At 39.5% G+C, this 25,731-nt stretch overlaps 1 protein-coding gene across 1 annotated transcript in view; it reads left to right on the forward strand.

Annotated features, from left to right (window-relative positions):
• ROBO1 (roundabout guidance receptor 1) overlaps positions 1 to 25,731 on the forward strand; it is an 859,323-nt gene that overhangs the window by 177,233 nt on the left and 656,359 nt on the right. The window lies entirely within an intron of this gene.

Raw genomic sequence — 25,731 nt, forward strand, 5'->3', positions numbered from 1 at the left:
TCCACTAAACAAATCTATGCACACAGCATCTAGCACAGGCTAAGCAGTTCTGGAAGGTGACCATTCTGCACTGCCTGTTGTAAATGTGCTTAGCCTGAGGTGGTATCTGAATAAGTGGCATTCTCACCCTCCATATAAACTGGCCAAACATTTGTATATTGAGTCGTGTGCACTTTGAAAAGTAATTATTGCAGTTTTTAGGTGTGATTGTATTAACATACAAAATACTACTAATTTAGATTTTTACAAATTGACATATTGTACATTAAGGGCCTGATTCATCAACCCACGCATTCTGAGAGCAGCCAGCGTATTATACACACGTATTTAGGCTTTCCATACTCCTAAATTCATCAAGGCATGGATCTTAAGGTACGTAGCAAGATGGATTTGGTAGCAAATCCATTTACATAATGCAAAAACTGGCATGGTGTACCGCTGCATCTGACTGTGCAAGTGTTCCCCTACCGAATACATGGCAAACAGAAGCCAGGTCCAAAAATCTACAACCACACATCCAAAGGCAAAGCAACATCAAAAATGAATTTTATTTTTTGTGAATTTATTTTAGGATCACGTGTGGTTTTTTGATTAATATACTTTTTTGATCGTGCACAAATCCAAGTCTCTGTTTTTTTTGTGTAATACACTTTAAAAGTGACATTTATACAAGATTGTAACAATTACTTCCATTAAAAGCAGGTCGATAACATATATTGCTTATAGCGGGATGCCTCCACTGTTTCAGGAGGGCTGGGGTCAGCGTCTTCCACCTCTTCGCCAGCAACTTCAGCCTCTTACACCCACGGAGCCAAATGTCTAAGGTTATGGAACACCACACACAAAGCAATGATGTTGCATACTATCCTTGGCGGATACATTGGAGCGCCAACAGACTGGTCAAGGCATCTAAACCTTGGCTTGAGTAGGCCAAATGTCCTCTCAACAACTGATCCTGTGACCATATGTGCTGAGTTGTACGTAACTTCCTGCTCTATATGTGGGTTCAAAACAGGAGTGAGAAGCAAAGGACAGAACTGGTATGCATTATCTCCTATGAAAGGTGACAAGAAAGACAAAGAGAAAGAAATTAGTCATGACTTACAAAACATACCAAAAATACTCATGGAATATGCTAACATGATATGGTGGGACTGTTATTGGCCAAAAACAGAAATTTGCTAATTATTTACGGCGAGCAAAGCATCCTAAAGTTGTTCATTTGCACCTTAACCTAACCATGTGGCATTGGAGAGGTAACTAAATTTAAAATATGTGTATGTATTTCTATTTGGGTTTGGGCATGTCCAAGATCATGTAGATTTGTTAGTTGTGCAACATGAAAAGCTGAAATTATTTCTGCCACTTTCAAAGAAAACCACAACAAACCACAACAAAAAAACACCACTTGCACTGTAACATGCACAAAATGACAGCGTGTTCAGTTTTGTAACAGAGGGTGACCTACACAACCTTCAGTACATGCCTGAAGATGGCTTGGGACATCCCTGCTGCGACTCCCACTGTGGTCGGGAAGAGCCCCCAGGCGCAACAGTGCAATGCCACCAACAGTTTGGTCAATGACGGTATTGCTTTTTGGCTGTTGCAGATTGGCTATAGGTCACTCTGCACCATGTACAGGGCATCCAGGATGACATGAGGCAGGAGCCGATAGCGACGGACCACCTCAGCATCTGACATCCCAAAGAGGCTGACACGTGGCAACCTTTGTAGTTTGCATGTACATTAAAGAGTTACAGCATACTTACGCCTGCAAATGGCATAGCCAGGCTCATTATATACCTGGAGGGAGGGGGGATGTAGTAACTCAGATATTAACCTAAAACTTTTTTTTTTTTTAATTGTTAAAAAGAAACAAGCAACAATGTGTGTGTATGTTAATACACACACTTTGGTATGTAGTGGTAGAATACATAGGCAAGCTTTGGATAAATATACACAAAAAAGACAAAAAAAAAATGCCAATATACCCAAGTAGTGATAAACTATTCCACAGGAACATATCATTTTACAACAGAGAAGCATTGGTGATGTGGCACATTCCTATAGTATAAATATATGAACACACATTTTACTATAATCACAATTTAAGCCATTCACATTAGTATGCAGTACATGAAATGTACAATAATAAAAATGCCTCTTCAGTACAAGTTGGTCTGAATAATCTCTAAACCAAAACTCTCACAGCAGTCTTTTCAAAATGGCACCAAAGTAATCTCCATCCATGGGTCTTATTTCATGATGATTTTGGGCAGCACAGTGGCTTAGTGGTTAGCACCTCTGCCTCACAGCTCCAAGGTCATGAGTTTAAATCCTGATTAAGGCCTTATCTGTGTGGAGTTTGTACGTTCTCCATGAGTTTGCATGGGTTTCCTTCCACACTCCAAAAACATACTAGCAGGTTAATTGGCTGCTATCAAAACTGACCCTAGTCTGTGTGTGTGTGTGTGTGATACAGAATATAGACCGTACACTCCAATGGGACAGGGACTGATGTGAATGACAAAGATCCTCTGTACAGCACTGTGGAATTAGTGGCACTATATTTATAAATGACGATCATGAGATGAGTGTATGCTGGAGCTTGGTACAAACTTCCATTAGATGACGTGGGTATCAAGCTGTGTTTGTTCGGAGCTGTCAGTCAGGACTTAGACTAGACCTTGAGGTGGCGCATGCTTTCTATCTGAAGATATGTGAATTTTTGCATGCGCTTGAGTCTAAATCACTGCTTAACACCTTCATTGTACATTACTTGTGGGTGCCCTCCCCTTCCACACCCCCGTTTACTCCTAAAGTCATACACTGCAGTAAGTGCCCTTTGTGCTTGAAAGTGCACGGAACAGTGCTGCGTTCACAGGCGTATCGGTCGACTCTGGACATGCGCAGGGTGATTTTGCATACGATACACTCAAAATCGGCAGATAGATGTCTTGAGGAATCAGACCCTAAGGGCTAGATTTACTAAACTGCGGGTTTAGAAAAGTGGAGATGTCGCCTATAGCAACCAATCAGATTCTAGCTTTCATTTATTTAGTGCATTCTACAAATTGACAGCTGGAATCTGATTGGTTGCTATAGGCACCATCTCCACTTTTTCAAACCCGCAGTTTAGTAAATATACCCCTAAATGTCTGCATTTTGCAGCCCCCTTAAATTTGCTGCCTGATAACGGATTCCAGCATATGGCTGATCCACATAAATAGAGTTAACTCTACTGTACAATATGCTACTTTTATCTATTTTATTACAAGTTATGTTGAAGGGGATCCATTCACCTCTCTGTACAGATATTATCTATATGTCCCTTTAGTTTAAGTTTGCTTTGTCTCCCTATTGTACACTGTTCAAAATATGTGTGTGCGTCTTTACACTGTAAATAGAGAACTATAATAATAGTGCTATTATATCCTAGGACAAGTAATTCTTACCTAAACCAGCAAATCAATTGTAAAGATGGTAGATACGTCTTTAGAAAAGAAAACTGCATCCAAAGAAAAATCCTCTTTCACACTGAAGATGTGTAGACCATAATAACATTACCGGAAAGTCTGATAAAATGGTATCACAATCCACATATTACCTTCCTGTACAATAAAATGCTATGCAGATTAAATGCACATACTTTTATCAAGTCTACATTTTGTAATTTGTCTTCAGCTCTGAATATGTTTAAGATGATTAGGAATGATTAAACAAAATTGAATTCTGACTAAAATCAATATAGATATTGAGTTAATACACATTTAATGGACCACATATATCTTTATTATACACAGTCGCTAGACTTATTCCTTAGTGCAAAGCTTTATCATATCCATTACAGCAGGCAGCTGAATAGACGTGACCTCTAGGCGGATACGTTGTTTATTTAACCATGGCACAAGCTCACAAATAGATTTAACATGAATAAATACATATCCCATTTTCCAATGGACACATTTCCTGAGCGCTGCAACAAATATGTTAGAATGACCTGGGTTTTATTGTGTAAAATAGCATTTGTTAAAACGTGTTTCTATATTTTTATTACATTTCTAGTAAAGAAAATAATTGGAAAACATTTGGATTACCATCCGAATGCAGCTTTATTAATGTCCCCTGTAGAAAGAAATGTAATTAAACATTGTTGTTCATTTCGCTAGAAGAACAAAGGTTTCAGGGTTTCAATTGTGTTTAATGTGTTGTACCACTGTTAAAGGAGAACACCAGAATTAATAGTCTTACAAGGCCCCCCAAGTCTGGAACATCACTGTTGATTCGGAGCAGGGTCAGGGGTCAGTATGAAGGAATCTGTGATCAGTCACTTGATGTGTTATCAGTTGGGTTTAGAATGTTTGCTGTTCTTTAACTGTGAGGCCCTACTATGCCAAATTAATGTGTCCTCTTGCTAAACTAGGTAAAAAGCATTGTCGCATATTGCAAAAAGATGTGACAGTTCAATACAGAGTAATGGAATAAAAAATTTGAATGCAGTAAGATTTTTAACGCAGTGATATACTGTAAATGAAGACGTATAGAGCTGGGGGAGGGGTAGAGCATTTGGCAGCTTGAATTGCGGGCTTAGTTGGGCTACTGTATATACCCCTAGCTACATGGGGTGACAGGTACTCTTTAAAATACTGTGCAGGGTCGGTGGAATACGGTAAACATTTTTTCTTTGGCACAGATTTAAGGATATTATAATCATCACCATTTATTTATATAGCACCACTGATTCCACAGCGCTGTACAGAGAACTCACTCACATCAGTCCCTGCCCCATTGGGGTTTACAGTCTAAATTAACAGAGCAGATATGAGAAGAAGTGCTGGTGTACGGGAGCCACCTCTGAGCATGCGGCGCGGAGTGTTAAAGGGCGCTTCCTGGCGCATGCGCAGGGGCTGGCTGGGCTGTGGGACAGGGAGGGATTTTCCCCCTGAGCTGGTGCCATAGTGGCCTATCTTACACTGGGTCACTGAGCTACCTGCGTTTTTTTTTCCTTTGAAATGTTTAGGCTGCTGAGCCGAGTCTCGCCCCCCGGGCTAAAATTTGACAGTCAGCCCCTGCACATGGACCAACTACAGCCCTGATACGGTATGTACAAATTACTGTAGTAATAATAATAATAATAATAATAATAATAATAATAATAATTATTCTGCCTATAGTATATATATATATCTGTCAAATATTTCATTAGAGTTTAATAGTTACAAATAAAATCAGTAGAACAAAATGTTAGTTGTTAAAAAATAATTTTCGTGAAAATCTTTCAGTAAAACTTTAATAGTTTGTAAACTTCAACACAAATAGACAGCGCTAAAAGAAATTTGCCAAGCATTAAGAATAGAGCTTCTCAGTCAATTACGGATATTTATCTCTTGTCTGCAGATTATTGATTTTGCACTTATCAATTCACTGCTTATTTTTCAAGTCAACATAAACCTTTATAAGGAATGAAGTGAAATCAATTGAAAAATCAATTCATGGTCCAGACCTTCTCGCTACCGTTAGACTATTATCCAAGCATATTAAGCAACATTACATCCTGCGTTTTATAAAACTGAACACAATTAAAATAATTCTGCTAGAAAATATACCATGTAGTTTATTAGTGTAAATATAAAGAACTATATTTTGGTCATCTTATATGATGCACATATTATATAGATATAACATATATTATTGTACGTTTATGAAATCAATGTTGAGTACAAAAGGTCAACCCGAAATTTTGCTACAACTTCAATTTTGAAAAGTTTTAACATTAATCTAATGTTAATAGTACAGCCAGAGTACAAGCCTACTGGCAATGTACAGTTAGTATCATACATACCAACATTAAGAATATAAACTAAAAACTCTCTCTCTCCCTCTTTCTCTCTCTCTATCTCTCTCTCTCCCTCTTTCTCCCTCTTTCTCTCTCTCTCTCCCCCTCTTTCTCCCTCTTTATCTCTCTCTCATTCTCTTTATCTTTCTCTCTCATTTTCTTTATCTCTCTCTCCCTCTTTCTTTCTGTCTCTCTCTCACTCTCTTTATCTCTCTCTTTGTCTCTCTCTCTTTCTCTGCCACTCTCTCTCTGTCTCTCTCTCTCTTTGTATCTCTGTCTCCCTCTTACACTCTTTTTCTTTCTCTCTGTCTCTCTCTCATTCTCTTTATCTCTCTTTCCCTCTTTCTCTCTCAGTCTCTCTCTCTCTCTCTATTTGTACCTCTGTCTCTCACTCACACACTTTTTCTTTCTCTCTCTGTCTCTCTCATTCTCTTTCTCTCTCTCACTCTCTTTATCTCTCTCTGACTCTCTCCCCCCACTCTTTCTTTCTCTGTGTCTCTCTCTCATTCACTTTATCTCTCTCTCATTTTCTTTATCTCTCTCTCCCTCTTTCTTTCTGACTCTCTCATTCTCTTTATCTCTCTGTCTTCCTCTCTCTCTTTCTCTGACTCTCTCTCTCTATTTGTACCTCTGTCTCTCTCTCACACACTTTTTCTTTCTCTCTCTGTCTCTCTCATTCTCTTTCTCTCACTCTCTTTATCTCTCTCTGACTCTCCCCCCCCCACTCTTTCTTTCTCTGTGTCTCTCTCTCATTCACTTTATCTTTCTCTCATTTTCTTTATCTCTCTCTCCCTCTTTCTTTCTGACTCTCTCACTCTCTTTATCTCTCTCAGTCTCTCTATCTTTCTCTGACTCGCTCTCTCTCTATTTGTATCTCTGTCTCTCACACTTTTTCTTTCTCTCTCTGTCTCTCTCATTTTCTTTTTCTCTCACTCACTCTCTATATCTCTCTCTGTCTCTCTCCCCCTCTTTCTGTCTCTCTCTCATTCTCTCTATCTCCCCCTCTGTCTCTCTCACTCTCTTTATCTCTCTCACTCTTTCTCTCTCTCTTTCTCTCTCTCTGTCTCTCTCATTTTCTTTATCTCTTTCTCTTCCTCTTTCTTTCTGTCTCTCTCTTACTCCCTATTTACCTCTCTCTCTTTCTTTCTCTCTCCCTCTTTCTCTCTCTCTCTGTCTCTCTTTCTCTTTCTCTCTTTCTCTGTCTCTCTCTTTCTCTTTATCTCTCTCTCTCTTTCTCTTTATCTCTCTCTCTCTCTTTCTCTTTATCTCTCTCACTCTGTCTTTAGCTCTCTCTCTGTCTCTCTTTCTCTGCCTCTCTCTCTTTGTATCTCTGTCTCCTACACTCTCTTTCTCTCTCTCTGTCTCTCTCCCTCTTTCTGTCTCTCTCTCATTATCTTTATCTCTCCCTCTGTCTCTGTCTCTCTCTCTCTTTGTCTCTCGCTGATGCTCTCTCCCCCTCTTTCTCTTTCTCTCTCTCTCTGTCATTCTCTTTATCTCTCCCTCTGTCTCTCTCACCCTTTTTATCTCTCCCTCTATCTCTGTCTCTTTCACCCTCTTTATCTCTCTCTCTCTCTCTCTCTCTACCTCTTTCTCTCTGACTCTCTCACTCTCTTTATCTCTCTCAGTCTCTCTATCTTTCTCTGACTCGCTCTCTCTCTATTTGTATCTCTGTCTCTCACACTTTTTCTTTCTCTCTCTGTCTCTCTCATTTTCTTTTTCTCTCACTCACTCTCTATATCTCTCTCTGTCTCTCTCCCCCTCTTTCTGTCTCTCTCTCATTCTCTTTATCTCCCCCTCTGTCTCTCTCACTCTCTTTATCTCTCTCACTCTTTCTCTCTTTCTCTCTCTCTCTCTCTGTCTCTCTCATTTTCTTTATCTTTCTCTCTTCCTCTTTCTTTCTGTATCTCTCTTACTCCCTATTTACCTCTCTCTTTCTCTCTCCCTCTTTCTCTCTCTCTGTCTCTCTTTCTCTTTCTCTCTCTCTGTCTCTCTCTTTCTCTTTATCTCTCTCTCTCTCTCTCTCTCTCTCTCTCTCTCTCTTTATCTCTCTCCCTCTTTCCTTCTCTCTCACTCTGTCTTTAGCTCTCTCTGTCTCTCTTTCTCTGCCTCTCTCTCTTTGTATCTCTGTCTCCCACACTCTCTTTCTCTCTCTCTGTCTCTCTCCCTCTTTCTGTCTCTCTCTCTCTCATTATCTTTATCTCTCCCTCTGTCTCTGTCTCTCTCTCTCTTTGTCTCTCGCTGATGCTCTCTCCCCCTCTTTCTCTTTCTCTCTCTCTCTGTCATTCTCTTTATCTCTCCCTCTGTCTCTTTCACCCTCTTTATCTCTCTCTCTCTCTCTCTACCTCTTTCTCTCTGTCTCTCTCACCCTCTTTATCTCTCCCTCTATCTCTGTCTCTTTCACCCCCTCTCTCTCTCTCTCTCTACCTGTTTCTCTCTCTCTGTTTCTGTCTCATATTTTGCTCATAAAATTTTTTTTAAATTAGCTCTGAAAACCCCCCACCACTGACATACTGAGTGGGCAGGATACTGTATTGTTTTGCTTTTCCGAACATGTCTGAACAATTTTGATTGATCAGAATATCAATCAGATGTCACCATCCTGGCATATTTCTGTTATAGTCCATCACACAGCCTTAGTCACTGACTTAACCCAAAAAATAAACACCCATTATACTATATATACTGCCAGTGCCGCAACTAGGGCTGTGCGAGAGGGTTAATTTGGTTAAAATTGACGGACTCAGTCTTCCTTCTCACCCCGGGCGTTAAAATGTTAAGTTATGGACTGTATGCTGCGGTATACCTACTTCTCTTCCTTTGCCAGCTTATGTTACTGGTTTCAGATAAGCATCTGAAGGTGCGGTAACTGTTATAGAAATTAGGTTAAGTATCTGGCTTATTCTGGCATTTTTGGCACAAAATGCCAACATTTTTATTGTTTAAATACAATCACACAATCATCAACAAAGAATGTTATTTGCAAAATGTTTATGATATTCACAAACATTCTGTCAGTAATCGCAAATAACAATATATTCTATAAGGTTTTATTCCTAGTTTACATATTTCAAGCTTTCTGTATGTTCAGCAATCCCTGAATCTGAGAACTAATTTCACATCAGTATATATTGTTTTTAAACATAACAGAATTTACAATACCAGTTACATGACTATTTTACCCATAGCACAGTATAACTGTCAAAAGTACATTTACTTTACCAAAATAAAAGAGCAATTGAATAATTACCATCTTTTAATAAAAATGTCGGTAATTCCTCTTATTCAGTACACACTCAAAGGTATCACAAAAGAAGAACAGAATTCAGGTGTCCAGTCACTATTGTGCTGTCTTTTTTATTTACACATTGTCATTTTACATAGAACACTTACAGTTTTATTTAACTCTGGTGGAAATAAAATAATAGTTTGCAAATTCATTGTGCAATATATTGTGCGACATTGCACACACACATTTCTATGACTGAGGGGAATCACAAACTAAAATACCTATTTGTTCCATAGTTGCCTACTCTCCCGAAATGTCCGGGAGACTTCCGAATTTCCGGCAGAGCAGGCAATTCTCCCTGATCCCGGTTGGCTGTGTAAACTAAATGGAGGGGGCGGGTGCTAGTGACGTCTTGGACCCAGCATCGTGGCCGTGCCCCCTGTTTTTATTGGTTCAGAGTAGTGATGTCCGTTTTGGGGGCTCAAAGAAACAATTCTGCGAGCCCCGCCCCCAAACACCCACCTGCACCCCGGACCTCCTGGGAATCATCTTGCCCATGTTGGCAAGTGTGATTTATTCTTAACGGCAATATTTATAATCAAGTTTACACATACAGTGACATAGGCCTGTTAGGAGGTATATGCTTTGTACCTGCTATAGACATACCTCCCAACTGTCCCGATTTTGGAAGGACATCCCGGTTCATGGGCCAAAAAAGGAACGAGGCTTAGCAGCAATGTGGGTGGAGTTTTATCCACATCTGCTCCTTTGTTGGCGGGGTTTGGTTGGTAAGGGGCAGGATTTCTTTTCACTCCAGTTTTACATCTAACTCTACATCAGCCGCACTATTACCAGCAACCTGTGCTCATCATGTACCACAGTTGTTGTATAGCAGCTTATACATACTTGCCAACTCTCCCTGAATATCAGGGAGACTCCCTGACATAGGGGTGATCTCCTTCACTCCCTGAAGAGTCTGGCATTCTCCCTGATGCTGAGCCAGTACAAGACGTAGTTGGCTTCACCATCTGTGGTATGATGACACTGTTCAGAAATTGTGTCCTATGTCCATGTATTGATGCCTATGGAGGTGGCCATTTTCATGAAGACCAAGATTTAATCAAAGACTGACAATTAAGACAACATGACTTCAGTAATGGAGGCAGAAATGTAAAAGACACTTCAGTCTCTAGAGATTCATTAGTTGCTTTTCTTTAACGAATAGTTGCCTACTCTCCCGGAATGTCCGGAAGACTCCTGCATTTCTGGGAGACCTCCCAGGCTCCCAGGAGAGCAGGGCAACCTTCCGGTTCTCACCCCCACAATATATAAGTGGTGGGGCAGGGCTTAATGAAGCATATATTGTGCCATCTTAGCCCCGCCCTCTGCTGTAATTGGCCAAAATTGTGACAATTGTTTAGGTGGTGGGGCCAAAATGATGTGATTCATCAAGCCCCGCCCCCGCACGCCCACCTCCCCCTGGGATCTCCCTGAAGCCAATGAGGAAAAGTTGGCAAGTATGAGCATATAATGTAGCATGTAGTGTCTCTGTTAATTATTTTAGGTATTTTACTGACCAGTAATACAAATGAAGGTGAGTACACACATAAATGGCGGCTGTCTCTCTGGTATCTGGTTTATTCTGACCCAGAAGGGTATGTCTACAACAGTGACTCCTGCAGCGCCCTCTACTGAGCACTCCACAAACAGCAATGTATTTAATTATGATTTACCAAGAACAAATGTGGTACAGTGACACAAGCCAGGAATAAAATGTATAGTGACCCCAACCAGAAATAAAACATAAGGACTGGCTTATTCACTAAAGCATTTTAACCTTATTTTGCTGGCTATTTCCTAGCTGCTGCACTTAAAATAATACTTTTACAAAAAAAAGTCAATTGCATTTGGATTATTATACAATTTCCTTTGCTTGCAGTATACAAGGGACACCACCGGTCACACAAGGGTGAGACTGCATAACTGATTAGTATAAAATACCCGTTAACTACTTGTTGTGATTTTTTTTTTTACAAATCAACTGTTTTTGCTCAATATTTCTGGTGTGTTTCCTCTGTGTAGGATTCGAGTACATTGCGATTTAATTGTGAACAAGTGATGTCTTCAAACAGTTGAAAAGTAGTGAAGAAAAGAATTTGCTTTATTGCTTTTCAGTTTAGTTCCATTAATACACTTCAGAGCCAGACAGACACTTTTTAGGGTTCATCAAAGAAAATGTTGTACCCTTTGAGATTTATTCATCACTCCCATTTTCCACCCTAGCACTATAGTTAACTATTTTAACAATGATGCAAATTGTTTTTATAATGGTGCAGAACAGAACAATGAGACAAACGCGCAGGACCATGCTTAGTCACCTCTGCCATTGTGCGGCAATAAATCAATTTGACCTGGACTGTAATCTGACAGCATTTGCTTTACAAATGATTGTCCTCTGCGTGTTGTCTCTTCTCACCACTGAATGAACCGAGTCATCTTGTTCTTTCAAACATGATTTGCCGTACAAACTGTTCTATTAGATTTCCCGTGTTCTGTGTATATGTCCATGATATTCCCATTGCCTCAAGCATTACATCTGATATTCTAACATCTTTTAATAGGGGCATCTGTCACTTAAAATGCTTCACATCTTGTTAATGTTACGGGCATCTGCCATCTCGCAGCCGACACCGTGAGCATTGTGTGACAGTAGTAGGAGGTTATGAATTTTATGGGATTGGTTTATAGTGGAAGGACTCCTTGAGTACGGGTTTAACCTAGCATCAAACAGGTGGGGAGAGTAATCCAAATATTCGATTATCACACTTGCCAAACTTAGAGGGCAGCTGGAAGCCACAAGCCAGTGAAGGACATGCATACTTTAATCCTGAGCTGGTAATATAAAAGTATATTGGAAAAGGATTGGTTATTCATTTCATGAAATATTACGACCCTTTTAAAAATCCATCTGTGTATGTTTTCAAAGATATGTAATTATTGAAATATTACATAAGATATATATAGAGAAGAGTTGTATTGAATCTTTACTTTAGAATTGCAAATACTAAATCATTTTAAATGAGATTCTGCTGAATGCTAAACTGAATCCACAGCCTGCTTTTCATATTGCAATTAAGCAGCAAGGGCCTTAAGGATAAATTGTATTTATCATTTCAAACAGTGGTCCAAGTGGCGGTATCAAAATTTAGGCGGTATGGAGAATGGTAGTGAATGGAATAAGATAGTTTTACAATGAACGAGATAGGGGATATGGCGGTATGGCATACCACCACATACACCCCCATTACAACCACTGAAGTAATAACACTGTGTCTGGCACAGAGCAACCAGAAGATGTGTTCTGGGTGCCATCCGTCCTGTTGGACGATGCATAGGCCACTGGCAAAAATCTTGTTTTCCTCATCAGCCGTGTGACCCCCAAGTGGTGTATTGTAGAGACACACTCTGTCTCACTCCTCATTGGTGGAAAGGCGGGAAGGGGGTGTGTAACAAATCAAACGCAGGCAGCACCCGGCACTGTCCTGCTCTTTCTGACCCTTCCTCGTCTTCCCCACATCTGACCACATGAAGCTACCGCTGCAGTGCTGGTTTGAATATATATAGATAGTTCCTGGCTCCAGGCAGTGGATGATTACAGGGACAGCACTAGTTCCTGGCTTCAGGCAGTGGATGATTACAGGGACAGCACTAGTTCCTGGCTCCAGGCAGTTGGTGATTACAGGTACAGCTCTAGTTCCTGAGTCAGCTGGTAAAGATACTTTGCTAGTTCCTGGCTCCAGGCAGTGAGTGATTACAGGGACAGCACTAGTTCCTGGCTCCAGGCAGTTGGTGATTACAGGGACCGCACTAGTTCCTGGACTCCAGGCAGTGAGTGATTACAGGGACAGCGCTAGTTCCTGGCTCCAGGCAGTTGGTGATTACAGGGACCGCACTAGTTCCTGGCTCCAGGCAGTGGGTCATTACAGGGACAGCACTAGTTCCTGGCTCCAGGCAGTGGGTCATTACAGGGACAGCACTAGTTCCTGGCTCCAGGCAGTGGGTCATTACAGGGACAGCACTAGTTCCTGGCTCCAGGCAGTGAGTGATTACAGGGACCGCACTAGTTCCTGGCTCCAGGCAGTGGATGATTACAGGTACAGCACTTGTTTCTGGCTCCAGGCAGTTGGTGATTACAGGGACAGCACTAGTTCCTGGCTCCAGGCAGTGGATGATTACAGGGACAGCACTAGTTCCTGGCTCCAGGCAGTTGGTGATTACAGGGACAGCACTAGTTCCTGGCTCCAGGCAGTTGGTGATTACAGGGACAGCACTAGTTCCTGGCTCCAGGCAGTTGGTGATTACAGGGACAGCACTAGTTCCTGGCTCCAGGCAGTTGGTGATTACAGGGACAGCACTAGTTCCTGGCTCCAGGCAGTGGATGATTACAGGGACAGCACTAGTTCCTGGCTCCAGGCAGTTGGTGATTACAGGTACAGCTCTAGTTCCTGAGTCAGCTGGTAAAGATACTTTGCTAGTTCCTGGCTCCAGGCAGTGAGTGATTACAGGGACAGCACTAGTTCCTGGCTCCAGGCAGTTGGTGATTACAGGGACCGCACTAGTTCCTGGACTCCAGGCAGTGAGTGATTACAGGGACAGCGCTAGTTCCTGGCTCCAGGCAGTTGGTGATTACAGGGACCGCACTAGTTCCTGGCTCCAGGCAGTGGGTCATTACAGGGACAGCACTAGTTCCTGGCTCCAGGCAGTGGGTCATTACAGGGACAGCACTAGTTCCTGGCTCCAGGCAGTGGGTCATTACAGGGACAGCACTAGTTCCTGGCTCCAGGCAGTGGGTCATTACAGGGACAGCACTAGTTCCTGGCTCCAGGCAGTGAGTGATTACAGGGACCGCACTAGTTCCTGGCTCCAGGCAGTGGATGATTACAGGTACAGCACTTGTTTCTGGCTCCAGGCAGTTGGTGATTACAGGGACAGCACTAGTTCCTGGCTCCAGGCAGTGGATGATTACAGGGACAGCACTAGTTCCTGGCTCCAGGCAGTTGGTGATTACAGGGACAGCACTAGTTCCTGGCTCCAGGCAGTTGGTGATTACAGGGACAGCACTAGTTCCTGGCTCCAGGCAGTTGGTGATTACAGGGACAGCACTAGTTCCTGGCTCCAGGCAGTTGGTGATTACAGGGACAGCACTAGTTCCTGGCTCCAGGCAGTTGGTGATTACAGGTACAGCTCTAGTGCCTGACTCAGCTGGTGAAGTTACTATGCTAGTTCCAGGCTCCAGGCATTTTAGTGACCTCAATCACTAGAAGTGGTTCAAAGTTTCACAACTACAATAAAAAAAAATTGATTGGCTTAATGGAAATTGTTGACAGTTCTTACTTCTTCTGTGCATATGTTGTGGCATGTCTGTGATATAGATATGAGTAAGGGGCAGGTGTGAGAACAGTTGGTGTAGAGGGTGCAAGTATTGGGTAAGTATGTCAGTGTATGCGATGGCTAGCTTGGGAGCATTCCCTAGTAAATATACTGCACAACGTTACATTTTGCATTTGACAAGTGTTCTGGGGGGCTCATTCCAACAGTCATTAAGAAGATTCTTGCAGACCTTCGATATGCGTCCTTTCTGACACAGCTGTTTAAGTTATTGCTCATTCAGCTGCTTCTGCATATCACCTAGGAGCCTCATAATCTTAGAGGAGGGTGGATCAACATTATATTCCTCATATGGGCGGCTTTCCTTGATCTTAACCATCTTTGAGCTGATGTAACCTGAAGTGTTGCCAATGAGGTAATAGACAATGCAGGTCCTTCTGATTCTATATGCTGCTGCTGTCTCCGTAGGGATGATGACTTTCTCCCCGTCCATTGATACAGAGTCATATTACTCTGAAAGGGAAAACATTTAGTAGTTAAACATCAGCAACACATCTTGCAAAGCATGTTACACAACAGAGGAATATATCCATACTTACTGTCTCATCTCCATACAGCATCTTAGGAACTGCAATTCCTCAAAGTAAGGATGCCTCCAAATATTCTCTTTAGAGGAACGGCTCTTTTGGGATAAGATCACTCTCAGGTGCCTCTTTAAGTGATCCGTCAAGGACTTCCATCGGCTCTTCACAATACGCTCTATCAAATAAAAAAATAATGAGGAGATAACATAACAGTGTATTCCTTAGAACACGTTAATACTAGGAGGTAAATCTACCAAGCTGCAGGTTTGAAAAAGTGGAGATGTTGCCTATAGCAACCAATCAGATTCTAGCTGTCATTTTGTAGAATGCACTAAATTAATGATAACTAGAATCTGATTGGTTGCTATAGGCAACATCTCCACTTTTTCAAACCTGCAGCTTGATAAATTTTCCCCTAGAAATGTTATTACATGTAACACCTATGTATGCATTGCATTTAAGCTTTTGCAATTGGTAATTGTTTTATTCTGCTGATACAAGTCGTTAATTATGGTATAATACCATCCATGCATACAGACCTTTCCATTATGTATGTATTTATAATATTTTGAATTATTCATAACTCCTTCAGTGCCGGAGGTGGGGATTTCATGGTTTGTCAGGAATCACTGATAAATTTCTCCTATTACATAAACAAATGCTATATTGTTTTTCATAAAACATTGGGGATTATATGTGCAACATATTAAAATAGATGGATCTTTGTTTGATGGGGTAAACCATGCAAACATCAACAAAAAAATTGCTTTTCCGTAATAGTTCCCATGGATGGTTTTGCATAATCAGAGCAATCCCAGGAAATTACTATGAAATGTATTTGCTTAGGTCTCCCAAGGACAGGGATTGCATATATACATATATATGTACCCAAGAGATGCTATTGGAAGTCACGTGAGACGCCAATAGGTATGCCTAATTTTATTACTATAACAGATCCAATGCACACTGGATTTAAAACAATAATGCATTGAAAGGGGTAGCTGATTCAGTTATTCCAAGCACGGTGCAAGGCCTGCTGACCTGGAGTAAATCCCTAGTGATGATACATGGTGAAGTCACAATGTGACAATGTGATGGTTCTCTGGTACTTTTGCCTTGTACAAATATTCCTGTGCTGCAACCTAGTTTAATTATGTCAGTATTTTAAAAGTGTAAATATTAATAAAGAATGACATTACCTTGCTGTTCTTTCTCCTTACTTGACATAGCGTCCCAGTCTGGTATGAGCCTTTCACAATATCCTGGCACATAGTCTCCTTCTTGGACCAATCACTGTAGCCAGATGCAGATGAGTCACACAGCTCTGGATGAACCTGGATTTGCAGTGCCATGTTAATACTGACGATTTTTGCTTTCCTTCCTCTCTGGATACTTTCACTGACTCCTCACCCAGCAGTCCATGGTTATGATACATGAAGCTGTTCTGGTAACAGGTCAAACGCATCCTGACAAACACTTGCTGAATGTTTTGTCATGCATTAAATAAGTGTTCCCATACAACTCCATTGTATTTTTATTGCACGTTGAATGCTTCTCAATGCTGCATGCAGCACTGAAATTGACTTAAAGTGAACCAATCGCTTATCATACAGTGTGTCTGCAAGTCCATTTGTTTACATTGTTTTTTGACTATTGTGAGCAGAATGGTGGCTTAGTGGTTAGCACTTCTGCCTCACAGCACTGGGGTCATGAGTTCAATTCCCAACCATGGCCATTGCGTGAGCTTCCTCCGGGTGCTCCGGTTTCCACCGACACTCCAAAAAACATACTGGTAGGTTAATTGGCTGCTATCAAATTGACCCTTAGTCTCTCTCAGTCTGTGTATATGTTAAGGAATTTAGACTGTAAGCTCCAACAGGGCAGGAATTGATGTGAGTGAGTTCTCTGTACAGCGCTGCAGAATTAATGGTGCTCTATAAATAGCTGCTGATGGTGACTATTGCATCAAAGTGCATTTTATGGGCTTTGAGAATGCGTCTTACATAGTTGGTTAGATTTCAAAAATATATATTTCCAACAAGTTAATCCATTTACCCTCCAACTCCAGAGTTAATCACTTAACAGGAAGACCTGTAAGTACGAACCCTTGTAGAGCTTGTACATGGCAGTGTCATTAACGAATCAGTATAAATGCTAGGACTATTAACTATCCAATAAGATGCAACAATTGTGCTATTTATGTGAATCTATGTTAATGCTCTAAAAATGGGCTGCCCAACTTGTGGCCACTGCACCTGATAGGAACCTCCAAAGTTTTTTTTGTAACCCCACCTTCTAACAACCTCTATAACCAGTAGTGTACAGAATGACATCCTTTTTTAAATAGTATTCGGCTTATCAACCTTTAGTTACTACATGATATCTTTGCATGTTAATTTTGAAAAAAAATAGAATTTTATTAAAACGATGAATGTGAAAAAATAGCCATTGTTATCTGTGTTATAGATAGAGACAAATGCGCCAAGACCATTATTGAGAAATGTTTTAGGCCACAATTCAGAAAGTCCTTTAAGAGAATCTACCAATTGGCAAATCCATCAATGGATTCTTATTACGTCCATGTGCAATTTTAAAATGTAATTGAACTTATTACAATGGGCTACGTGCTTGGGGAAATTGTGAAAGTAATTGCAAGTTACTCCAACTTTTACTGCAGGGCAAGTTCCCAGCTAAACATGAACAACCCAAGCACACAATTCAGTTTCCGGAATTGATTCATTACTCCCGCTCATTGTAGAACATTTACGCTAACCTTAGGAAACTGCAATTCGAAACAGAGAAAAGGGAATCTGCTGACATTGTGTCCTGCTTTGAATTATTTCCTGTTCTACATAGAGGGTCCATGTGATATTTCAGCAAGGTAAATGGTTCAGTTGATCTGAATGTTGTATCTCCTGTAACCTGCATTCCTCTTTGAGAAATGATTCAGGCTATGCACACTGAATTTTTGTAGAGTATTTAACACTATATGAAGTGGTCAGAGCTGCCCACAAAAATATGACCATAGCAAAGCATCTTACAACCACTTGCAGCTTTATTAGGTGTCATTGATCCCTATTACAACATCTATTTCCCATTCACAGTTTTAAATTCCGACATACTGGAAATTCTCCATGCAGTATTTATGATACCTTGTACATTAAATCATTCTAGGCTGTGAAAACACAAGAGGGGTTGTCGTAAGGATTAACGATCCCTCAGATAGCTGCAGTTTACAAACTGTTACACTCTGATACCGATGGATCCATGGCCTTCTTGCTGTGGTGACAATATAGAAGAGGGGTTGATTCTGTTTCAAAGGATGGTTCAGCTCCAAACTAAGAGGAGAAAGAAATAGAGAAAAAGGAAAAAGAAAAGGTACAACTACTCCCTCGTGTGGATTTCAACAATGACGTTAATATCCTAAACCAAGCTGTACTAGAGCATTCTATTCAGGCCTGTGACAGGGGGGGAGAACCCGCCACATCCCAGAAAACGGTTAGCCTCCTGGGAGCCAGGAGGAGGTCTGACCCACTTCTCACTGGGGAGGAGTTTGGGCCTATATAAGGGGTTACATTCAGTTTAGTCTTGGCTGGTGTCAGGGTATGATGGAAGTCTCTCACCTCTCCACTGTAGTTCCTCACAATAAAGCTCCTGTTTGAGCATGACTCAAAACTGGTGACCCTCTACAAGGCCATTCTGCTCACATTTTATTTGACTGTGAAGACCCAGACCACTTCCCAACCCCACCACAAATTAAATTGACACCATTGTGGTCCCACCTTTATTTACAGTGTATAATTTCGCCATGGGATTTACAATTACAATGCAGCATAGTCATTCCACGGATTGACAAAGCAAAAGGGAACTTAAAGAGTTTATTGCCGAAACTTTTCAGCAAAACTCTAGTTCCATCATGAAATTCAATTCACACAACATTCTACAGCAACTTCTCTCATCTCTGCTAACGGCTAATCTCAAAGTCCCTTAAATGCTGCCCCATCGGACTGGTCTTGACTAACCCAGTCATGTATTCTTCACCCAAACTCTGCTCTTGCTCTCTAGAAGTGTTAATTCAAATTTCAAATCTTTCTGGCGTGGATAGAACAACCATTTATAGATAAATGTTTTTTTCGGTTAGATTAAAAAAAGTAACTATGCTTACTATGAGACATTATGACATGTAAAGTGAAAAGCGGAGATAAAAGCATCCAAAATAAGATCAATTGATAGCTCACACAATTATAGAGCTCTTTGAAAGAAATGACTCACATTTAGCAATATTTTATTATATAATAAAAATAACATAACTCTGACTTTATATATGAAACAATATATGCAGATTACGGTTGCAATTTTATTATGAGCTAAGGTGTCAACTCATATTTTGATCTCCGTCAGCAATAAACTTGAACAAATGCAAATAGCGAATTTCCTGCCCAAGGACCCTGTGACAAGGCTTCAATTTGACTGTGAAATTAGGGTATCAGTTATTTAAGCAGAAATTTCACACCTGCTGAACCAACAGACTCATTCTTAGCTATGTTGAATATATACTTCCTGCTGCGTGGATTTGTATTAGAGACTTTGCTTAGATACCGTAGATTAAAATCATTGTAAAAAAAATACAACAACATTTTATTTTTCTGCTTCTGGAGAAGGTTATATAAGCAATTTCGGCATCATTGGTGTTTTTTTTTGTAATTCAAATTTAATGTAGAAAGTGTATACAGCAATGCTTGATCTGCTCTGTATAATAGCATCATAACTCCCAGAGGATACATATCCTAACAAGATTCCTGGAAAGCAAACAATTACAGAAGCCCAGCTGGGGGATATAATATCTTACAGAATTACATATTTTATATATATGCTCATCAATATTAATACCACATATTTGTTACTTGATAGCATACGGCCATATCATTTGAAACATGAGATACTTTGAATACTTTAATTGTTCATATGAACTGTTGAGGCCATAAAGTTTTCAAATTTTACTATGCAGAGCGAGACTGCAGCAGGGTTTAGAATGAATTTCCATCTTGTCTTCTTCCCTAGTAGAATGAGTTGTTTTTTTTAAATATAATTATTATAATTATTTGAAGGGAAAATTCTATATAGCATTTTTAGGAAGAATTAATTTTTTATTTCTTAGTTCATTCAAGTAATCTTTCTATTCATTTCGTGTATACAAATATGGCTTTCTCTTTGTAACATGTAAAAAAATAAAATTGTCTTTTTTATTGGTATTAATTTTTTTTTTTTATTCCATGAGAATTAAGTCTATGCTTCTATTTTATGGGCATTATATTTGGGGAACACAAGCACAACTGGCAAAATACACTTTCCGGGCCCGATTCATTAAGGAAAGGAAAGCAAAAAAATGAGTGACTTTGCACCTGGGCAAAACCATGTTACATTGGAGGGGGAGGTAAATTTAAAATGTGGGGACAGATTTATAGTTGGGGAAGGGCATGTCCTAGATCAACTTTAAATTTCAGCGTACAAATAAAGCTATCAAGTAATTGTGTGCTACATGAAAAAGCAGCCAGTATTTATCTTATGTGCAAAATAATAAACTAATTTGCACCCCTTGCATTGTAACATGGTTTTGTCCAGGAGAAAACTTACTCATTTTTTTGCCTTACTTTCCTTAATGAATCAGTCACTCATTTGTTTTATCTTATTTCATAATGCAATTAGGGTACTAAACATCTGTATTTTAGAATGCACTATGGGCCTCATTTAGATTTATGAACAAAGCAAAAAAAAAAAAAAAAGAGCACATTTGCAATGTTGCAATATAGGGGGTGCAAATGCATTTTGAGCATGCAGGAAAATTCTGGCAGCCTTTACATATAGCGTATAAATACTGGACAGCTTAATTTATACACTACAATTTAAACTTCAGCTAGGACAAGCAGTTCCCTAACTGTTCTGCAGTTAGTAGTTTGTAAAGATAATTAAATTATTCAGAAATGCACAAAATTCTAAAAATGACAGAATTTCATAGCTGATAAACCACTTTGCAAAGGTCAATCAGAAAAGAATCAGTCTTCAGTACAAAACTTTCTTGTAAATTATCACGTTTGAGCAAAATGAATTTTAAAATTACATTTTTGATAGAAAACCCTTTTTAAAAGCTAAAATATAAGAGATTCTCCAAGCTTACACAATAAATTACTTTTATACCCTTCTAATGACTTTTAAAATAGTTGCAAACAAAGCATATCAAATTAAAGAGGACATCATATAATCTATGCCCATCAGTCATTTTATGCTATGCACTTTCACTATAGAGCTGCGATTTAAAGCAATGTTTCTGTAGAGGAACCCTCATTTTACTAAAAGAGTATAAAGCCATTCATACTGGAATGATACCAAGTACCTATATTTCGTAAGATCGCTCAGCTATAGTTGAAATTCTGGCACACAGTGTTCTGAGGACAAGTTATACACACACAGGCTTGCCGCAAAATCACTTTCAGAGCAGAACTGTCAATCACAATCATGCTTATTGAAGTTCTATCCATCTCACATTCATAAAGTACTATGGTGATTGAGAGTTGCATTAAGAAATGTCATAGTAGCTGTAGACTGTCAAAGAAGTCCCTGTCACAGGGTCTTGAAAAACAATTATAGTATCAGCCATTAAAGCGTGCTAGTGAGCACCAGCATTGTCAATGAATCTGCACTGAAAGAATAGTCACACTTTATTGGTGGAGATAAGGTTCCGGCTGTCAAATTAAAACACTTTTGTTGAAAACTTTATAAACAAATATTGAGCTTTAACAAATATAGAACAGATTTGTTCAAATTTACTTCATTTATTGAGAATTGTGAAATGCACAAAATGTTTTGTGTTGCATTAATGCATGAGCCGCCCTGAGGAACGTCTTTTCACCAACTACTTGCATCGCGTTAAACACAGGACAGGATGGAAGTAAATGGTGGGTAAAATACCAGCAGCAAGAGATCCACATGCCATGGAGCATGTGCCCTGCACATAGACAGCAGGGGAATACAAGGGTATGGAGGGGCAATTATCCCATCTATACCTGCAGGACATGTAAGCCCCAATGGAGCAGGGACTGATGTGAGTGAGTTCTCTGTACAGCGCTGCGGAATTAGTGGCACTATATAAATAAATGATGATGATGATGATGACATACGTCATGTTGCTCTGTATAGCACACGTGGCATGGTGCAGGAATCACTGATACAATGGTCAGTAGAATGTTCCTTGCTAGTTTCTCGCTCCGTGCTTTGTTCAGAATGTGGCGCAAGTGCTGTGTTAAAAGAAAACCTCATCCCTTAAAAAACCCTGGTTGCTCAAACATCTCTGTTTAAAGGGGTTCATTACACTAGCTTGAAATCCAGACTGTATAATTTATTATCTGTCAGTGTTTTTTTTAGAGATGCTCGGGCTCGGTTTTCTGAAATCCAAACCCACCCGAACTTAAGGGATCCGAGTAGGCAAAATGTCATCGCTGCATTGTCGGATCTCGCAGGTTTTGGATTCCATAAGTACCTCCCTCCCCAGGAGATCCAGTGCCATTGCTTACACAGAAACAGCGGTAGCAGTGTTCTTGTCACTCTCCAGTCTCCAGTGACAATGCTCAGTGCCATTGCTCACACAAAAACAGGGGTAGCAGTGTTCTTGTCTCTCTCCAGTCTCTAGTGCCATTGCTCATACAGAAACAGGAGGGGTAGCAGTGTTCTTCTCACTTGACAAAAATTGACAGGAAATGATTGCAAATTAATGTTATTGAGGTCAATCATGTAGGAACACAAAAAAAGCCAAATTATGTCATTTTAGCACAAAAAAAAAAAAAAAATCGGGATCCAAAACCAAAACACGCGAAGGCGGTTTTGCCAAAACTAAAACCAAAACACGAAGTTAATCCAGATCCAAAACCAAAACACGGGAGTCAGTGAACATCTCACAACATAAGCTTTTTATTAAATTACATTTTCATCCACTGATAGCACATGTTCACTCCTAAACATGAGGGGCCTGAGTCATTAAGGAGAGCAAAGCATAAAAAAGGAGTAAAATAATAAACTAATTTGCACCCCTTGCATTGTAACATGGTTTGTCCCGGAGAACATTTACTTCTTTTTTTGCCTTACTTTCCTTAATGACTTGAGGTGCATATCTCCCACTATTTGAGACCTACCACCAAAGGGGCCAGTCTTTTTGTGAATCCAAGTTCCCCTGCTTTTACATTTTAGCAAAACTTAAACTACATTTTTATGTCTTTATATGGGTAGCAGCAAGTCCACAAGGACTTAGCCTTTTGTTTATGTCAGGGATTCAGGAAAGCCTGCAAGTCAAGGAAAAGGGCTAGAAGGGACCTTAAGGCTTATAAGTATTAGTGCGTAATAGATACTTCTCAAAAAGGCTTACATAAATGACTTGTCCAAGGTCATAGGGAGAGGTTAAACTAAGATTGGAATCAGGATTCTACTCTTAAACTTAAAACATTAAATTATTCATTGCATAATATTATATTGCAATGGCAATGTGTTTGCAGTGTACTGATGTCTTTAATTATTATTTAATTCTCATTTAGTTTGCAATGGTAAAGATGTGTTTGTTTTATATTCAGATAGTCAATTCTAAACATGTATGATGATGAGCTATTTTGGAAGCTATGGAAACTGACTGTTGTCAATGATCTAACCCTAGTCAGTATAGTTATTAACAGTTCATTCTTCTGTTCATTCAATGTTCAGTGTCTTGTGTTGACATTCCATTGTATGAAAATGCTAGTTCTGTGTCTATGAACTGCACAATGCTGACTATATATACATTTATCACATGATCATTGTAAAGAACATAACCTGACTGCAATTCAAAATAGTAAATAATATTGATAATTCACGTGATGTTAATATATGTACAGCATAAACTCCTATAAATAATAACGGGTTGGGTACGGTTTACCGATTCCGAGAACCCCGACAAGGTTGAGACCTACAAAAAAAAATGTGATTCTGAAGACCCAGCTGTCCGACACTTTAGTCTGACGTCAGCGAGACTTAATGTAGGTTAATTTAAAGCGGCAATGTCTGGACCCCGCAGACATTGCCGCTTTAAATTAACCTACATTAAGAATGCCTTATTGAGTTCTAAAATCCATATAATTTAAGCAGTGTATAATCCAATATATAATTATCTTTTGTATTCAAAATTAATCATTGTTTATTCTTATTGTTTTTATTTGTTCCATTATGTATGATAGAATTTTAGTTTTACATTGCCTTATATTTATTGTGCTTTTGTGCTTTTTTTTCTTTTATACTATATGCAGCACGTAACTTTTTTTTATCTCTATTTTAGCACAGGCATTATTGCATTAAATATATGTTACTTCTGCCTCTTTTACTCTCTGTTTGTATTACTATGACCTCTGGTAAAAGGGACCAATGTTTCGAATCTGGTTATAGGCGATATTGATCAAAACAATGACATATTACGGCCTCCTAGTGGGAAGCCAGCGCTGTCACAATGAAATATGTGGAGCCAACTACAGCTTCCGAAAGGTTCATTTAGAAGCTTCTTACAAATCAGTTGTGATCATAAAGGATGCTTTACCAGTAAGAGTCTGTCATTACCGCTCTGTTATCTCTTAGTAATATTTTATGCTATCTACAATTACAAAAATCTGCTGTAAACTTTACGGCTTGACAAAGTTGTTCCGTGGTGTTCAGATTATGGTTTTTGATAAAAATACATTAAATTTATTGTGTATGATTACTTATGATGTTGAGGGTATGACAAATGACCTTATTTACAGTTTATGTTATTATCCTTTGATTTTTTGACCTCTGCAGTATATATTGGGCTTTATTTCCCTGTAATTTATGACTTTCAGTAGTTCCAGTTATTTTTGACTGAGCAATCTTTATTGTTCTAATGCCCACTGCACAGTCACAATCTCCCAAATAACTAAATAGAGAGATACTAAAATTCAACTAACCCTAAAATACAGTCTATTTTTTTTAGCTGCAAGTATATGTAAGTTCCCATATCACGACAGAACTTGATGTTGTTAATTAGAGTTACAGACAAAGGGCCTGATTCACCAAGGGACGCAGAGTGAATGCAATTTGCGTTTTATTAATCAGATGGAAATATCACACACGTATGCCCGTACAAGCGGATCTGAAGGAATGTTTTCATTTGAATACGGGCATAAGTACGTTCTGCCTATACGGCAGACAGACACAACACTCTGCAGTATAATGCATATGTGCATTATAAAGTCCCATAAGACTGCATGTAAAAAAAAATGTTAAATACATTAACACCTATTAAAAATATAATAATTCATAAAAATACATTTAAACGTTTTTTTGTTTTTTTTTTTAACTTAAAATACATATATCAGGATGCTGTTAATGTCTACTGTACATAAAGTGCACTTTTACAGGTGCTCTTGATAACAAACACATGTTCCACATGGAATGCATACGTGACCATCATCACTATCAATCAGCACGTACACCTGATCTGTAGCTGGTGCAGGTGATACGATTAAAAATCGGATGAGTGTGCGTGTGCTCAACCTTGGCACGCCCTTACTGTACAGTGCCTACATGCAAACGTCCCTTCCTTTCCCTGTTCCGCCCTTTAAATAATGTCGGAGGTGTCACAGGCCCAGAAAGTCTCCTGTGCAAAGGCAAAA

Source organism: Mixophyes fleayi, chromosome 2 (assembly GCF_038048845.1).
Source record: "Mixophyes fleayi isolate aMixFle1 chromosome 2, aMixFle1.hap1, whole genome shotgun sequence".
In the NCBI taxonomy this organism is placed as follows: domain Eukaryota; kingdom Metazoa; phylum Chordata; class Amphibia; order Anura; family Limnodynastidae; genus Mixophyes; species Mixophyes fleayi.